Source organism: Aquarana catesbeiana, linkage group LG05 (genome assembly GCF_042186555.1).
Source record: "Aquarana catesbeiana isolate 2022-GZ linkage group LG05, ASM4218655v1, whole genome shotgun sequence".
In the NCBI taxonomy this organism is placed as follows: domain Eukaryota; kingdom Metazoa; phylum Chordata; class Amphibia; order Anura; family Ranidae; genus Aquarana; species Aquarana catesbeiana.
The window spans coordinates 531,084,926-531,099,984 of NC_133328.1; the positions used below are offsets into that span (position 1 = coordinate 531,084,926).

At 45.1% G+C, this 15,059-nt stretch overlaps 1 protein-coding gene across 2 annotated transcripts in view; it reads left to right on the forward strand.

The window, feature by feature from the left end:
• Positions 1 to 6,580: 6,580 nt before the first annotated feature.
• Positions 6,581 to 15,059, forward strand: part of SGK3 (serum/glucocorticoid regulated kinase family member 3) — a 125,307-nt gene continuing 116,828 nt past the window's right edge. For both annotated transcript variants that reach the window (XM_073631760.1, XM_073631759.1), the window contains exon 1: positions 6,581 to 6,752. The gene's annotated coding sequence lies outside the window, so the exon portion shown is untranslated. The remainder of the gene's footprint in view (positions 6,753 to 15,059) is intronic.

The following is a 15,059-nucleotide window of genomic DNA, read 5'->3' on the forward strand; positions in this document are numbered from 1 at the left end:
TGAGGAAGGGGTTGCCCCCCCAAAACGCGTCCATTGATCTCCCGTGATGGCAGATAGCACATGTTGGCACACTGTGTGCATCCTCCAAATTTGGCTTTTCAAAACATTGTTAAAATTGAAAATACTGAAAACCGGTCATTTTGTGGGGTTTAAATTCATCCCAAAACATCAATGATGTTATTATTTTTTGTAATAACATCACGTATTTGTTGCTGGATGTTTTGCAATTGGAGATTACACCCCATGATCTCCCCTATCAGTATCTGGGCACTTTCAGAAGTAAAGCGTTCTGGATCCACAACATCACGATCACCTAAAAAGAGATAAAGAACAAAAAAAAAGGTCTCAAAAATCTGCCACCAGCCATCTCTTTTACCTGAGTCTGTGGTCGCAGACACTCACCTCTTGTGGTGCCAATCTCCACTACATCTTCTTCTTCCTCCTGCTCAGCATCTTGGGTTTGGGGTAGTTCCCCTTCTTCCAGAGGGGGGGGGGTCTGTGTTCTCCTGGGATGAGGGGTGTCCGAGTCTTTTCTCCCCTATGTAAAACAAAAATGGTATACTTAGCACACAGATATTTGATGGCAGAACTATAGAAATAGGAAACATTGCTTGGAAGTGGGGTACAATTGTCTATTTTAGCCGAGTTCAAAGATGTCTTTTTTTTATTGCCCTTTGTCAAGCTGCAATACTTTACCTGTTTGGTACAAGCTTCACAGATGTAGCCCCCCCCATAGTATACACTGGAGCACCTGTGTGGCCCCCCTAATAAAAATGGTGTTCTTGTGTCCCACACTAGTGCTCCAGTGTCCAGATGTGAAAACAGCTGCTCAGTGTCCTCTCCTTACACACAATCTAGTTTGCATTTCATTCTAGTAACAAACCCATCTACCTAAACAAATATTTGGCATCCAAGTAGGCCCCCAAAAAATGTGGGAAAATGCATATGGCCTAAATAATGGTGTTCTAGAGGCCGAACGAAAAATGTTTGATACGAACGAATAATGGGCCCATGAACATTAAAGTTGACCTTTTTAAACGTTACAATTAATAAAAGCATATGGAGCAGAACGAACGGAATAAAGCCAGAAAGAATATAAACACAGCACAACTACTTACTTTTTTGCAGCACTCTCCGGATCTTTCGGTACTGCTCTGGCTCTCTCAACTTCAGGTCCGACCACCGCTTCCTGAGATGATCTTTTGATCTTCGGACCCCGAAATTCCGCTCGAGACTCCTGACCACTTTCGCCATGATCTTGGCCTTTCGGATGTTCGGGTTGGGGTAAGGCCCATATTTGCCATCATAGTCGGACTTCTTCATGATGTCGACCATCTCCAACATCTCCCCAAACGACATATTTGTGGCCTTAAAACGTCTCCTTCTGGATCGGGACGTGCCTGGATCCGGGCTTTCCTCCTCCTCCTCGTTGCTACAATTAGCACGCACCTGGTGTGACTCCGCCATCATGCTCTTCCCCCACTGCGCCGAACGAAAAGGGGCGGGGAATAGAATAGAAAGAACGTCAGGGGCGGGCGGAGTTACACACATGCGCAGTGTCTATAAAGCGTAACACGCGTGCGTATTACGTACGATCTGTGAGCGGAGGAAGGAGCATTGGACGCGCCGATCGTAAGAACGAAGATAAGAGACAAACTTGGGCCTATACTGCTTCTAGATTGAGGACTATATTGTAACAAGATTAGGAGAGTTTTGTCTGACATTAGGCTTTGTCTTGTGTTGTGTCTTGCAGTGAACATGGATATCTTAATGAGAGATACTGACTTCATGGCACTATTCATTGATATGCTAAGTGAGCTGCCCTGTCTGTGGGAGATTACCCACCCCCATTTCAAGAACCAAGCAAAGAGGAAGGCAGCACTGGTGCAATTGTGTGAAATTGTGAAGCAGGTGATCCCCACGGCAGACATCACCTATTTAAAGATCTTAATTGGTTGCCTGAGGAGCACATATCTGAGGGAGCGCAAGAAAGTCCTGGATTCACAGAGATCCGGAGCAGCAGATGACATCTATGTCCCCAGGATGTTGTACTACGACAGGCTGCACTTTCTGGCAGGCCAGACTGAACCCAGGCCATCCCTCTCCAGTCTTCCTTCCACACTTCCTTCCCCCCCGGCTGAGGCTTCTGACGCCCAACCTGGGCCTTCCAGGCCACATGTGAAGGAGCCCAGATTGAGCCAGGTATAGCATTCCTCTAAATATTTCTGCTTGTCCAATCAATGATGTGAACTAGATGTTAGTTGGGAGTACTAATTTAGGATTGTGATTGATGATGCAAAAACTAAAGCCATGTCCCTTTTTCATACACAGGGAAGTCTCAGCCAGGAGGTGGCTGATCTGCAGGTCCCTCCACCCACCCTGAAAACAGAAAGTGGCAGCAGGAGGAGTAGCCTAGAGGAGGCGGCTATCAGATTTTTTTGGAGGGCTACAGAGGTCCTGGGAGCACCACACACCAGGCAGGAGAACCTTGCGGCATTCATTGCCTATAAAATGCAGAGGATGGAGGAGGGCTAACAAGCCAGGTGTCAGGCCCTCATTTCAGAGGCTCTGGAGAAAGGTGTGAGGGGACAACTTACACCTCACACACAGCTTTGGGATGGTCCTCCTCCTCCTCCTCCCTCTCCTCCAGGTCCTCCCAGTCCTCCTCCAGGTCCTCCCAGTCCTCCTCCTCCTCCTCCAGGTCCTCCCAGTCCTCCTCCTCCTCCAGGTCCTACTCCTCCTCCTGCCACATCTCCTACTGCACAGCCACAGCCCGGAAGGAAGTGTGAAAGGAAGACCAGACAGTGAGGACCCTGGATCCAGTCTGGTCGGCCAAAAGATGCAGCCTCTTGTGGTACCACAGCCTGGGGACATAGATGTCATCTGCTGCTATCCGAGTCTCTGTGAATCCCGGACCAGACTGCCCTCCCTTATATATGGACTCCTCAGGCCACCAATTTTGATGTTGAAGAATTGATGTCTGCCGTGGGGGTCCCAGGCTTCACTAATTTCTGCTGTTGATCCAGTGTTGCCTTCCTCTTTGTTTGGTTCTGATACCTTAATAAAGGATTTTTGTTTTGAATTCTACTCTCCTATGTGTTTTACTTCAAAAATGACAGTTGGTTTGTGAGGATTCAGGTACATTGCAAATATACAATGTGAAATGAACAAGGGACACCAACAACAAAAAATCTCATGAAGATTAAATAATAAAAGATATCAATGGTGTTGGGGTAACTTGACACACAAAACACACACAAAAATATTCGGGAGTAAAAATAAAAATAACATTGAACAAAGATCAGCCTTGGAGAAAATCCAAACATTAAAGAAAAAAAAAGGCTTAAAAAACAAAAAAAAAATATAAAAAAAATTTAAAACTGTCAGATGTGACAACTAATAACAATATATTGAGGGAATCCCACTAAAAAAACACAAATCAAACTTTGTGAGAAGTGTGTGTGAATATGAGCAGCAAAACCACTTAATTCTTGTCACATTATAAAGAAGAAGAGAGTGCGCTGTATTAAACCATTATTTACATTGCAGCGTGACGAAAGTGCTGGATCCATTGCGAACGCTAAGTTTACCAGAATGAGCTGTCCCGTGTCGGAATTTCTTCAGAGCATGCGTGGCACTTTGTGCGTCGGAACAGGCCACACACGGTCGGAATTGACGCGATCGGATTTTGTTGTCGGAAAATTTTATCTCCTGCTGTCCAACTTTGTGTGTCGGAAAATCCGATGGAAAATGTCCGATGGCGCCCACACACGGTCGGAATTTCCAACAACACGCTCCGATCGGACATTGTCCATCGGAAAATCCGACCGTGTGTACGGGGCATATGTCTCGTTTGAATTCCCCGCCGTGCCATTGCGTGCGCGCCGGCCGGGAGCTCCGTGAGTCGGGTCGCGGGTCCCGCGGACTCGATTGCCGCGGGGATACCCGCGATCGCCTCACGGAGAGGACGAACGGGGAGATGCTGATGTAAACAAGCATCTCCCCGTTCTGCCTAGTGACAGTTACACTGATCTCTGCTCCCTGTGATCGGGAGTAGAGATCAATGACGTGTCACAGCTAGCCCATCCCCCCTACAGTTAGAAAACACTCCCTAGTACTGACTTAACCCCTCCCCGCCCCCTAGTGGTTAACCCCTTCACTGCCAATGTCATTTACAAAGGAATCAGTGCATTTTTATAGTACTGATTGCTGTATAAATGACAATGGTCCCAAATATGTGTAAAAAATGTCCGATGTGTCTGCCATAATGTCGCAGTCACAATAAAAATCGCTGATCGCCGCCATTACTAGTAAAAAAAAAAATTATTAATAAAAATGCCATAAAACTATCCCCTATTTTGAAAACGCTATAACTTTTGCGCAAACCAATCAATAATCGCTTAGAGCCGGTTCACACGGGGGCGACTTGTCAGGCGACCTAGCCGCCTGACAAGTCGCCTCCCGTTCTGTACAATGGAACCGTTCTAATCGGAGCGACTTTGTGTACTACTTTGGGGGCGACTTGCATAGACTTCTATACAGAAGTCGTCTTGCAAGTCGCCGTGGCAGTCGTGTGCAGGTCGCCTCGGTGAGGCGACCTGCAAGTCGTGCCGCTTCTAGTGTGAACCGGCTCTTATTGCGATATTTTTTTACCAAAAATATGTAGAGGAATACGTATCGGCCTAAACTGAGGAAAAAAAATGTTTTTTTATATATTTTTGGGGGATATTTATTATAGCAAAAAGTAAAAAATATTGTGTTTTTTTCAAAATTGTCGCTATCTTTTTGTTTATAGCGCAAAAAATAAAAACCGCAGAGGTGATCAAATACCACCAAAAGAAAGCTCTATTTGTGGGGAAAAAAAGGACGTCAATTTTGTTTGGGAGCCACGTCGCACGACCGCGCAATTGTCAGTTAAATCGACGCAGTGCCGAATCGCAAAAAGTGCTCTGGTCAGGAAGGGGGTAAATTTTTCTGGGGCTGAAGCGGTTTAAAAAAAAAAAAAAAAAATTATTTTTGTAGCTTTTATTCCTAATAAAAGGAATGTAAACATCCCTTGTAATAGGAATATGGCATGATCGGTACTCTTTACAGTGAGATATGGGGTCAATAAGACCCCACATCTCACCTCTAGGCTGGGAAGCCTGAAATAAAAATAAAAAATAAAACAATCTCGGCTTACCAGAATGATCATAGAGTTTGCGGCGACCATCTGGTCCGCCGGAAATCTCTATGGTCACCATCTGGGGCCAGCAAATCCATTCTCCGACTCACCGATGGAAGTGGTGAGTCGGTAGAAGCACTGGAGGGAGGTGTGTCCCCTCTCGCCGCCCGTAAGAACGATCAAGCGGCGGAACAGCTTCTTATAGGGAATCGCTGACTGAAAAAGCTGATATCTGAATGATGCCTGTAGCTGCAAGCATCATTCAGATATACCCGCACAAAGTCAAGGACGTCATATGACGTACCTTGGGCGGGAAGAGGTTAAGGGGGCGTGTCCTATGCCTGCATCATTTTGCTGATAGGTGTCCCATATTCCCATCTCAAAAAGTTTGGAGGTATGCTGGCCCCTAATCTCCGTGCGGGGCACCGGGCGCATGGATTTCTATGAAGTTTTTTTTTGTGAAGCACATGATTAGAGCCTGAAGCTCTAATTGGCTTAAAAAAGGTTGGGCGCGCGGTGCAGAGCAGCAGGACAGCGATAGGGAGGCGGCGGAGAAAATGATCCCCTCCATTTCTCTGCTGCAGCTGCTAAATGTCTGCAGGAAGGAGAGGAGGAGAAGCGGGCATTCAGCGGCTACATGGAGATATTGGTTCCAGGTCTCAAACTGGTGGCCCTCCAGCTGTTGCGAAACTACAAGTCCCATGAGGCATTGCAAGGCTGACAGTTACAAGCATGCCTCCCACAGGCAGATGCATGATGGGACTTGTAGTTTCACAACAGCTGGAGGGCCGCCAGTTTGAGACCCCCTGCAAGTCTATATGCTGCCACTCTCCTATCCAGGCCTATGGGGGGAGCAAAATAAGGGCATTTATCATTTTTCCCCAAAAGGTGAACTTTAAACCCCACACAAGTGTGCTGCAACCTTGTGCATTGCAGGGGGTTGTGGGGCAACTCCTATTCAATTGAATTGGTTGTAAGGGGGGGACTGTAAAAATGTGTCTCAGTCGTGTGTTTTTACTGCCAACCAAACACAAGTGTAAATGAGGCCTAATAGGGACAGATACTGCAGTAAACACCTGACAGGGGTTCACTCTCTCTCTCTATCCAAACAATAAAGCCGGCCATAGATGGTTCGTTTTTTGGGATATTGGGGAGAAATGAGAAGTCTGTAATCTTTTACCTCTACTTCCATGAATTCATAACTGCACTGCCTTTATAAGCTGTGTGTCTTCCCCTCAATAGATGTGTAAATATTAAAGCTTTCTATGACAGGTAAAGTGTGGTGAGGAGGCCGCATTGTACATGAGAGAAGTGTGTGGAGGGAATGTGAGAGTTCTAATGGCTGGAAACTTCCTGCCCCGGACAGAGCTGACAGGAAACGAGCGGAGTACAGAGAGCGGAGTGCACAGCGCCCTCTCCTCTCCTCCTCCCCTGCTCTCCTCTCCTCTCCTGTCATGGCTGAGTCTGCACACAGGAGGAGCTGTGCTGACACGTCAGAATACAGGAGACACTTGTAAACACACAGCTCAGACCGGCCGGGGAAGAGGAAGAGGAGCCCTCCAACTTCACACAGGGAGCCCGGCTTCTGGTATGTACCCTTCCCTCTGGATGTACCCTTCCCTCTGGATGTACCCTTCCCTCTGCCTGCCTGGAGCAGGGGCTCCATCACAGGGGGTGGCTGGACTGGGGTGGAGGGATTAGGAAAAGTACTAATGAAAGTGTTAGAGCAGTGGATCTCAACTCCTGTCCTCAGGACCCACTAACAGGCCAGGTTTGCAAGATAACTGAAATACATCACAGGTGATATCATTTGCTGCTCAGTGATTGCAGTATTCTAGTCTGCATCTCCCCAAGGTAATACATAAAACCTGGCCTGTTAGTGGGTCCTGAGGACAGGAGTTGAGAACCACTGTGTTAGAGTGACAGTTCAGCATTATACAGAGGAATTGCCTATTCTTATATACAGAGAACCCCCCCTATTATTCTTGTATACAGAGGTCCCCCCTATTCATATTATATACAGAAGATTCCCTTGTTCTTACTATATACAGAGGACCCCCCTATTCTTATTTACAGAGGACCCCCCTATTCTTATTTACAGAGGACCCCCCTATGATTATTATATACAGAGGATTCCCCTATGATTATTATTTACAGAGGACCCCCCTATTCTTATTTACAGAGGACCCCCCTATTCTTATTTACAGAGGACCCCCCTATTCTTATTTACAGAGGACCCCAATATGATTATTATATACAGAGGATTCCCCTATGATTATTATATACAGAGGATTCCCCTATGATTATTATATACAGAGGATTCCCCTATGATTATTATATACAGAGGATTCCCCTATGATTATTATATACAGAGGATTCCCCTATGATTATTATATACAGAGGATTCCCCTATGATTATTATATACAGAGGATTCCCCTATGATTATTATATACAGAGGACCCCCCTATGATTATTATATACAGAGGATTCCCCTATGATTATTATATACAGAGGACTCCCCTATGATTATTATATACAGAGGACCCCCCTATGATTATTATATACAGAGGATTCCCCTATGATTATTATATACAGAGGATTCCCCTATGATTATTATATACAGAGGACCCCCCTATGATTATTATATACAGAGGATTCCCCTATGATTATTATATACAGAGGATTCCCCTATGATTATTATATACAGAGGATTCCCCTATGATTATTATATACAGAGGATTCCCCTATGATTATTATATACAGAGGATTCCCCTGTTTTTACTATATATAGAGGACTCCCCTATTCTTGTTCATATACAAAGGGCTCCCCAATAATTATTATATATAGAGGACTCCTTTATTTTTTATTATTATTATATATAGAGGAATCCCCTATTCTTACTATTATATATAGAGGACTCTCCTACTATTATTATATATATATATATATATATATATATATATATAGCGTACTTCCCTATTATTATCAATATATATCGAGGACTCCCTTGTGATTATTATAATATATAGTATGTTCCCGTATTATATATAGAGGACTCCCCATTATTATTATGAGAGAGAGAATATTTTATATATATATGTTATATATATATATATATATATATATATATATATATATATATATATATATATATATATATATATGACTCCCATCTTCTGTGACACACTCCTTTTCACACGGATCCATTTTTGATGTGATGTGTTTCTGGGGGGAAAAAAAAGAAGTGGAAGAAAAATGCATTAATAATAATAATGTATCCCTTTAAATCTTTGTAAATCCTGTGGAAGTCTTCACATCAGTGCTGTGCGTTTTTACAAGTCCTGCATGCGGCATCTTTGGTGCGCTTTTCAAAACAATGAGGCATGGGGGGGGGGGGGGGGTGCTGCTTTAGTAACATGTTACGCCCTGTATATGGGTGTAACATGTCACTAAAAGGTGGACTTATCTTTTAAGTAAATTTTAAACAGGCATTGTGCAATCAGATTGGAATGTGTGTGTTTAGAGTTATCAAGCTGGACTTTGGAGATGTGGGGTATTCCTTGTCTCTTTGCACAATCTTCTCTGTGCTTCCTGTCAGCATGTTGCCATGAACAGAATGTTGATGTAGTGAAGTCACCTTCCTCTGACCTGTTTACATAGCAATTTAGCCATTTTCACGTTGTTCTCCAACATAACACTTGGGCCCCTTCCACACAGGGTGGGCTTCATTGGAGTCCGCCTGCTCAGTGGGGAATCTGTCCGCTGATCCTCGCTGATCCTCGCTGATCAGGCGGATGGCAGATCTGTGTCCACTCCGCTTATGCAGAGCGGACACAGACGCAGCCCGCTCACCTCTGTAGGCGGTAAGATGTAAACAGACTGCCTGTCTGTTTACACCCTGTGACCCACGGTTTGTTTAGTGTGCCGCTCAGGCTCGATCACTATGGGGAGTATTGTGGGTGATGCTGCAACCACTGCAGGAGTGCCAGCAAGGGATGGAGCTCGTCCCAGCTCCTATAATCACTGGAAGAAAGAGAGGAAAGATCCCCTGTGCCGCACATCCATGGAGTCCCAGGGCAGCATGAGAGAGACAACCCCAGCCTGGGCTTCCACCAGGCCACACCCCCAACAAATTTTACCCCGCCCCTGGAGCTTAGTCATAGGGATCCCTGTGACTAAGCTCCGGGGGGCAGAGTGAAATGCGTTGGGGGTGTGGCCTGGTGGGAGTCTGGACTGAAGTTGTCTCTCTCATGCTGCCCTGGGACTCCATGGATGTGCGGCACAGGGGATCTTTCCTCTCTTCCTTACAGTGTTTACACCCGACTGCCATCCGATTCGCCAGACGGATGGGGAACAGATCCCCATTCGTCTGTATTTTTTTTTTTAAAAGGTATTAGTTTTCACAGTATAAGATACAAAGAAAAAAAGATAAAATTTCTGCCACATAAGGCACTTAAGGGCATACAAAGTCAGGTATCCACTTTGCAGCAATCAAGTCACATCTAGAACAAGCAATATCTGAACCCAAACCCATCCTAACCAGCCTGGCTGGGTGTAGTGTGAATGATGCACAAACTTAAATGGAATCAACCGATCAGCAGTGCTGATTATATCTTGAAAACATATCTCAGTAGCCTCTTCCCAGTCCTCCTCAGAAAGCTCAGGCATCAACAACTGCCATTTGCGATGAGAGTTCTGGAAAGGGTCAGCCCCATCAACTGGAGGCGACCATAGAACGTTGGCACCAGTTTGGAGATTTCTGGAAACGACAAGAGATCCTCAATAGATTCCGCCATTTGTCTGTATTTTGCAGATAAGATCGTATGTTGGCAGATTTCAACAGACACATGTCCCTTGACTTCCGCCACTCCATAGAGCACACTGGAGGGTCCGATCAGTTCCACCTAAAAAACTGACAGGCCAACCCAATCAGTCCGCTACTGTCAAAGGGGCCTAAGGGAGCTATTTATATTTTACCAATTCTAATTGGAAACATATTTCAATCTTGGGTGAGTTGTGTGAATCTTGTGTGAAAACATTTATAAATGGACCCCTAGCACACTACAATGCACAGATGTGAACCGCTGTACAATGCATTGTGGTGCGCAGTGTTGATAAAAACGCTGGTAAAAGCTGTGTTGTGCTGCCTTTTGGAATGAGCAGTTTTATTGCAACAAAAGTTAATGCACCACAGAACAGTGAATGGGCCCTGTCTGCACAGGACCCAGTGATTTGAATGCAGGACAGCCAAGTGGTCTCCCAGAACTAAAGCAGGCCATACATTTTGCAATTTCGTTCCTTCCACCATGGGTGGAAAGAACGAAAATTGCTCGATTCTCCCATCAACACATCTAGTGTTGATGAAGGAATCCCTCCCTTGGCACTTTTGTGTTCTGCCAGCGGGGATCGCGGAGAGCCGTCCCTGCTGGCAGAACACAAGGATTAAGCCCTGCATCAGGCAACATTGGCCAGGTCAATAAAAACCGACATTCGGCCCGTGTGTAAAGCAGCCGGTCTAAACGGCTGGCTTCTGCCTGACAAGCATTTGGTTTTGTGTATTGGCATAAGCTACCATGTATAATATATGTTCTCCGAACACAACATTTCTCTATTTGGAAGACTACAGCAGTGCATGTGCATGTTTATGTTGATGCACAAAAGTGTCAGCATTTACCCAAGTATGCCCACCTACAGTCACTTCTATGGCCAGCTATGCTTATACTGAGCATATTTGTAAGCCTCAAAACATTATAATCATATAATAAAGGCTAAGGCTTCATGTACACAGGACGTTTTTACAACCTCACCTAAACAATTTAACTTGGCAAATAGTAACCAATGTTTGTTTAAAATCTCTGTTTTGCAGCGTTTACATGCCGCGTTTAGCCGCGTTTGCGCTTAGAAGCGTTTCTTTTCAAATAGTCAAAAATGAAAAATGCCTGTAAATGAATTGCAGCTAAATGCGAGTTAGCGCATTTAGCCGCGGTCTGAATGCATTTTTTTGCGTTTCAAAAAATGCCTCTAAACTCAACTGCCTAGAAACTGTAAACGACCCTGTGTACATGTACTGATAAGATAACATAGAGGAGAGGTCCGGGGTAGTTGAAAAAAAAACCTCCCAACTGCTCCTAAACGTTCGTTTTAGCAGCAGCAGTGTACATGAGGCCTTACATAGTTACCTAGTAGGTGAGGTCGAAAAAAAGACACAAGTCCATCAAGTCCAACCTGTGTGTGTGATTGTATAACACAGAAAAGAAAGCGAAAGAGAAAGCAAGTCGTATAGTTATCATATAATCATTTGGTGTGCTTAACTGAAGAACACGAACACGTTCAATGTGTACCTGGTATAAAGAGTTGCTGCCAACTTTTGGCAATCAGGTTGGCAACAATTCAAGAGCCGTTTGTTGTCTTGTTATTGGAGGCGGTACCTTGACAACAAGTAGAGGCAGCGATTCCTTGGGCTTGGATGGATTCACCCTATAAAGGGGTTGTAAACCTTCGTGCTTTTTCACCTTAATACATCCTATGTATTAAAGTGAAAAAACTCCTGGCAGTGACCGGCCCTCCAGCCCTCCAGCCCTCCTGTTTTTACTTACCTGAGCCCTGGAACTTGACCCAGCGGGGACGCATTGTCTCTCTGCCTGGGATTCTCGGCTCTTGATTGGATAGATTGATAGCAGCGCAGCCATTGGCTCCTGCTGCTGTCAATCAAATCCAATGACGCGGGGCTGAGTCATACATTCGGTGTCTAGGGACACTGAATGCTGGACTCAGGAGCGCGCATGCAAGGAGCGCTTCTCCTAGGGGGCTATCTGATGTGGGGAGGAGCCACGAGAGCCGTCGGGGGGACCCCAGAAGACGAGGTTCGGGGCCACTCTGTGCAAAACGAGCTGCACACTGGAGGCTAATAATTATGTGTTTGTTATTTAAAAAAAAAAAAATGAACCATTACAATTATGCCCTGTACTCACGACCGGTTTTCCCATTGGAATAAACTATGAAGGTTTTTCTGACGGAATTCCGCTCAAGCTGTCTTGCATACACACGGTCACACCAAATTCTGACCGTCCAGAACACGGTGACGTACAACACATAAGACGGGACTAGAAAACGGAAGTTAAATAGCCAGTAGCCAATAGCTTCCGTCTCGTATTTGCTTCAGAACATGCATAGTTTTTGGTACGTCAGAACAGCATACAGACGAGCGGTTTTCCCCATAGGAATTGGTTCAGTCAGAAAAATTTAGAACATGTTCTCTTTCTAGGTCCGTCAGAATTTTTGACGTAAAAAGTCCAATGGGGCATGCACACGATCGGAATATACGATGAAAAGCTCCCGTCTGACTTTTTCTGTCGGACATTCTGCTTGTGTGTACACGGCATTACTTTAAAGCCTAAGTTTAGTTCATTTTTTTAAAATCAGCACAATGAATGGTACTTACATTTAAAGTGGTATTAAACCCAAACATTTATATATAGCAGCTTACAGATCATTAGATGGGGTGGCTGCATTTGTTTTCTTTTTGTAGGTTTTTTTTCCCTCCGTTTTCACCTGGTGATCTGGCCAGTAACACCTCTCCTTAGAGTGCCCCCACTCTGGATGTAGGAGCAGAGAGACACCTATGGATAGCACCATTGTTGGTCTGGAGGGAGGGGAGTGTTCTATGCACTGGCAGATTTAAGCCAGCCAAACATGGATTAACCACTTACGGTCCTCGCGCCGGCGTTATACACTGGTGCTTTTGAAGAGGGATATTGTTGGTATGGCAGCAGCTAGCTACCATAACCCTGATATCCTTTTCTTCAGCGGGTGGTCCACTTTCAGATAAAATTGGTCTCTGCGGCGGCCGGTGCCCTCCACCACTTACTGGAGCCGTCGGTAGTGGCGGAAGCGATCGGGTCCTGTGTCCTGTTAGGTATGGAGACGAGTGAGGGGGAAGATGGCCCCCACCCGTCTCCATACCGTTGCAGGGAGGAAGCGACGTCAGAACGTCACTTCCGCCCAATGCTTTTAAAGAAACATTTTTTTTTTCAAATTACATTTAATTTAATTTTTTTTTTTTTTTTTTATTGCTTTTTAGTGTAAATATGAGCTGTGAGGTCTTATTGACCCCAGATCTCATATTTAAGAGGTCCTGTCATGCTTTTTTTTTTTTTCTATTGCAAGGGATGTTTACATTCCTTGTTAATAGGAATAAAAGTGACACATTTTTTTTTTTTAAAGAACAGTGTAAAAATAAAAGGTAAAAAAAAAAATTAATGCACCCCGTCCCACCGAGCTCGCACGCAGAAGCGAAAGCATATGTGAGCAGCGCCCGCATATGAAAACGGTGTTCAAACCACACATGTGAGGTATCGCCGTGATCGGTAGAGCGAGAGCAATAATTTATAGTCCTAGACCTCTGTAACTCAAAACATGCAACCTGCAGAATCGCCTATGGAGATTTTTAAGGGTAAAAGTTTGTCGCCATTCCACGAGCGGACGCAATTTTGAAGCGTGACATGTTGGGTATGAATTTACTCGGCGTAACATTATCTTTCACATTATAAAAAAAAAATTGGGCTAACTTTACTGTTGTCTTATTTTTTTTTTTTTTTTTTTAATTCAAAAAAGTGTTTTTTATCCAAATATTATATAATCATTTTCTAGCAAAAAAACATTTTTTTTGAACTTGTAAACACCAAATCTCAGAAAGAGGCTTGGTCCTTAAGTGGTTAACCACTTGCCACCCGCCCTATTACAGAACGATGGCGGCAAAGTGGTTTGATATTCCTGATCGGACATCATATGACGTGATCAGGAATATCGAGCCGCTGCGCGCCCCCGGGGGCGCGCATCGCGGCGATCGTTGTTGCGGGGTGTCAGTCTGACACCCTGCAACACCGATCTAGGTAAAGAGTCTCCGACGAAGACTCTTTACCACGTGATCAGCCGTGCCCAATCACGGCTGATCAAGATGTAAATGGGAAGAGCCGGTAATCGGCTTTTCCTCACTCGTGTCTGACAGACGCGAGTAGAGGAGAGCCGATCGGCTGCTCTCCTGACAGGGGGGTCTGTGCTGATTGTTTATCAGCACAGCCCCCCCCCGGATCCTACCCAGGACCACCAGGGAAGCGATCCACACTGGACCACCAGGTATGCCCCTAGACCACCAGGGAAATGCCACTGTGTGCCCAGGCAGCTGCCAATCTGTGCCCAGTCAGCGCTCACTTCAATGTCTACCAGTGCCTCATATCAGTGCCGCGTATTAGTGCCCATCTGTGCCAAGTATCAGTGCCCAGCAGTGCCGCCTATCAGTGCCCATCAGTGCCCAGCAGTGCCGCCTATCAGTGCCACCCTATCAGTGCCCAGCAGTGCGCCTTTCATTGCACATCAGTGCCCATCAGTGCCAACCAGTGCCACCCATCAGTGCCGCATATCAGTGTCCATCGTCAGTGCCCGCTCATTGGTGCCACCTCATCGGTGCCGCCGTGTCAGTGCCGCCTTATCAGTGCCCATCAGTGAAAGAGAAAACTTACTTATTTACAATTTTTTTTAACAGAAACAAAAGCAAAACTTTTATTTTTTTTCAAAATTTTCGGTCTTTTTTTATTTGTTTAGCAAAAAATAAAAACCGCAGAGGTGATCAAATACCACCAAAAGAAAGGTCTATTTGTGGGAACAAAATGATAAAAATTTAGTTTGGGCACAGTGTAGCATGACCGCGCAATTGTCATTCAAACTGCGACAGCGCTGAAAGCTGAAAATTGGTCTGGGCAGGAAGGTGTACAAGTGCCCTGTATTGAAGTGGTTAAACATGGACCAGCTGAATTTCATTCCATGCATGGGCAGGCTGGTTGTACACAATTCGAACTGTCCACTTGTGTGCAACCAGCCTGTTGGCTTTTTGCTGA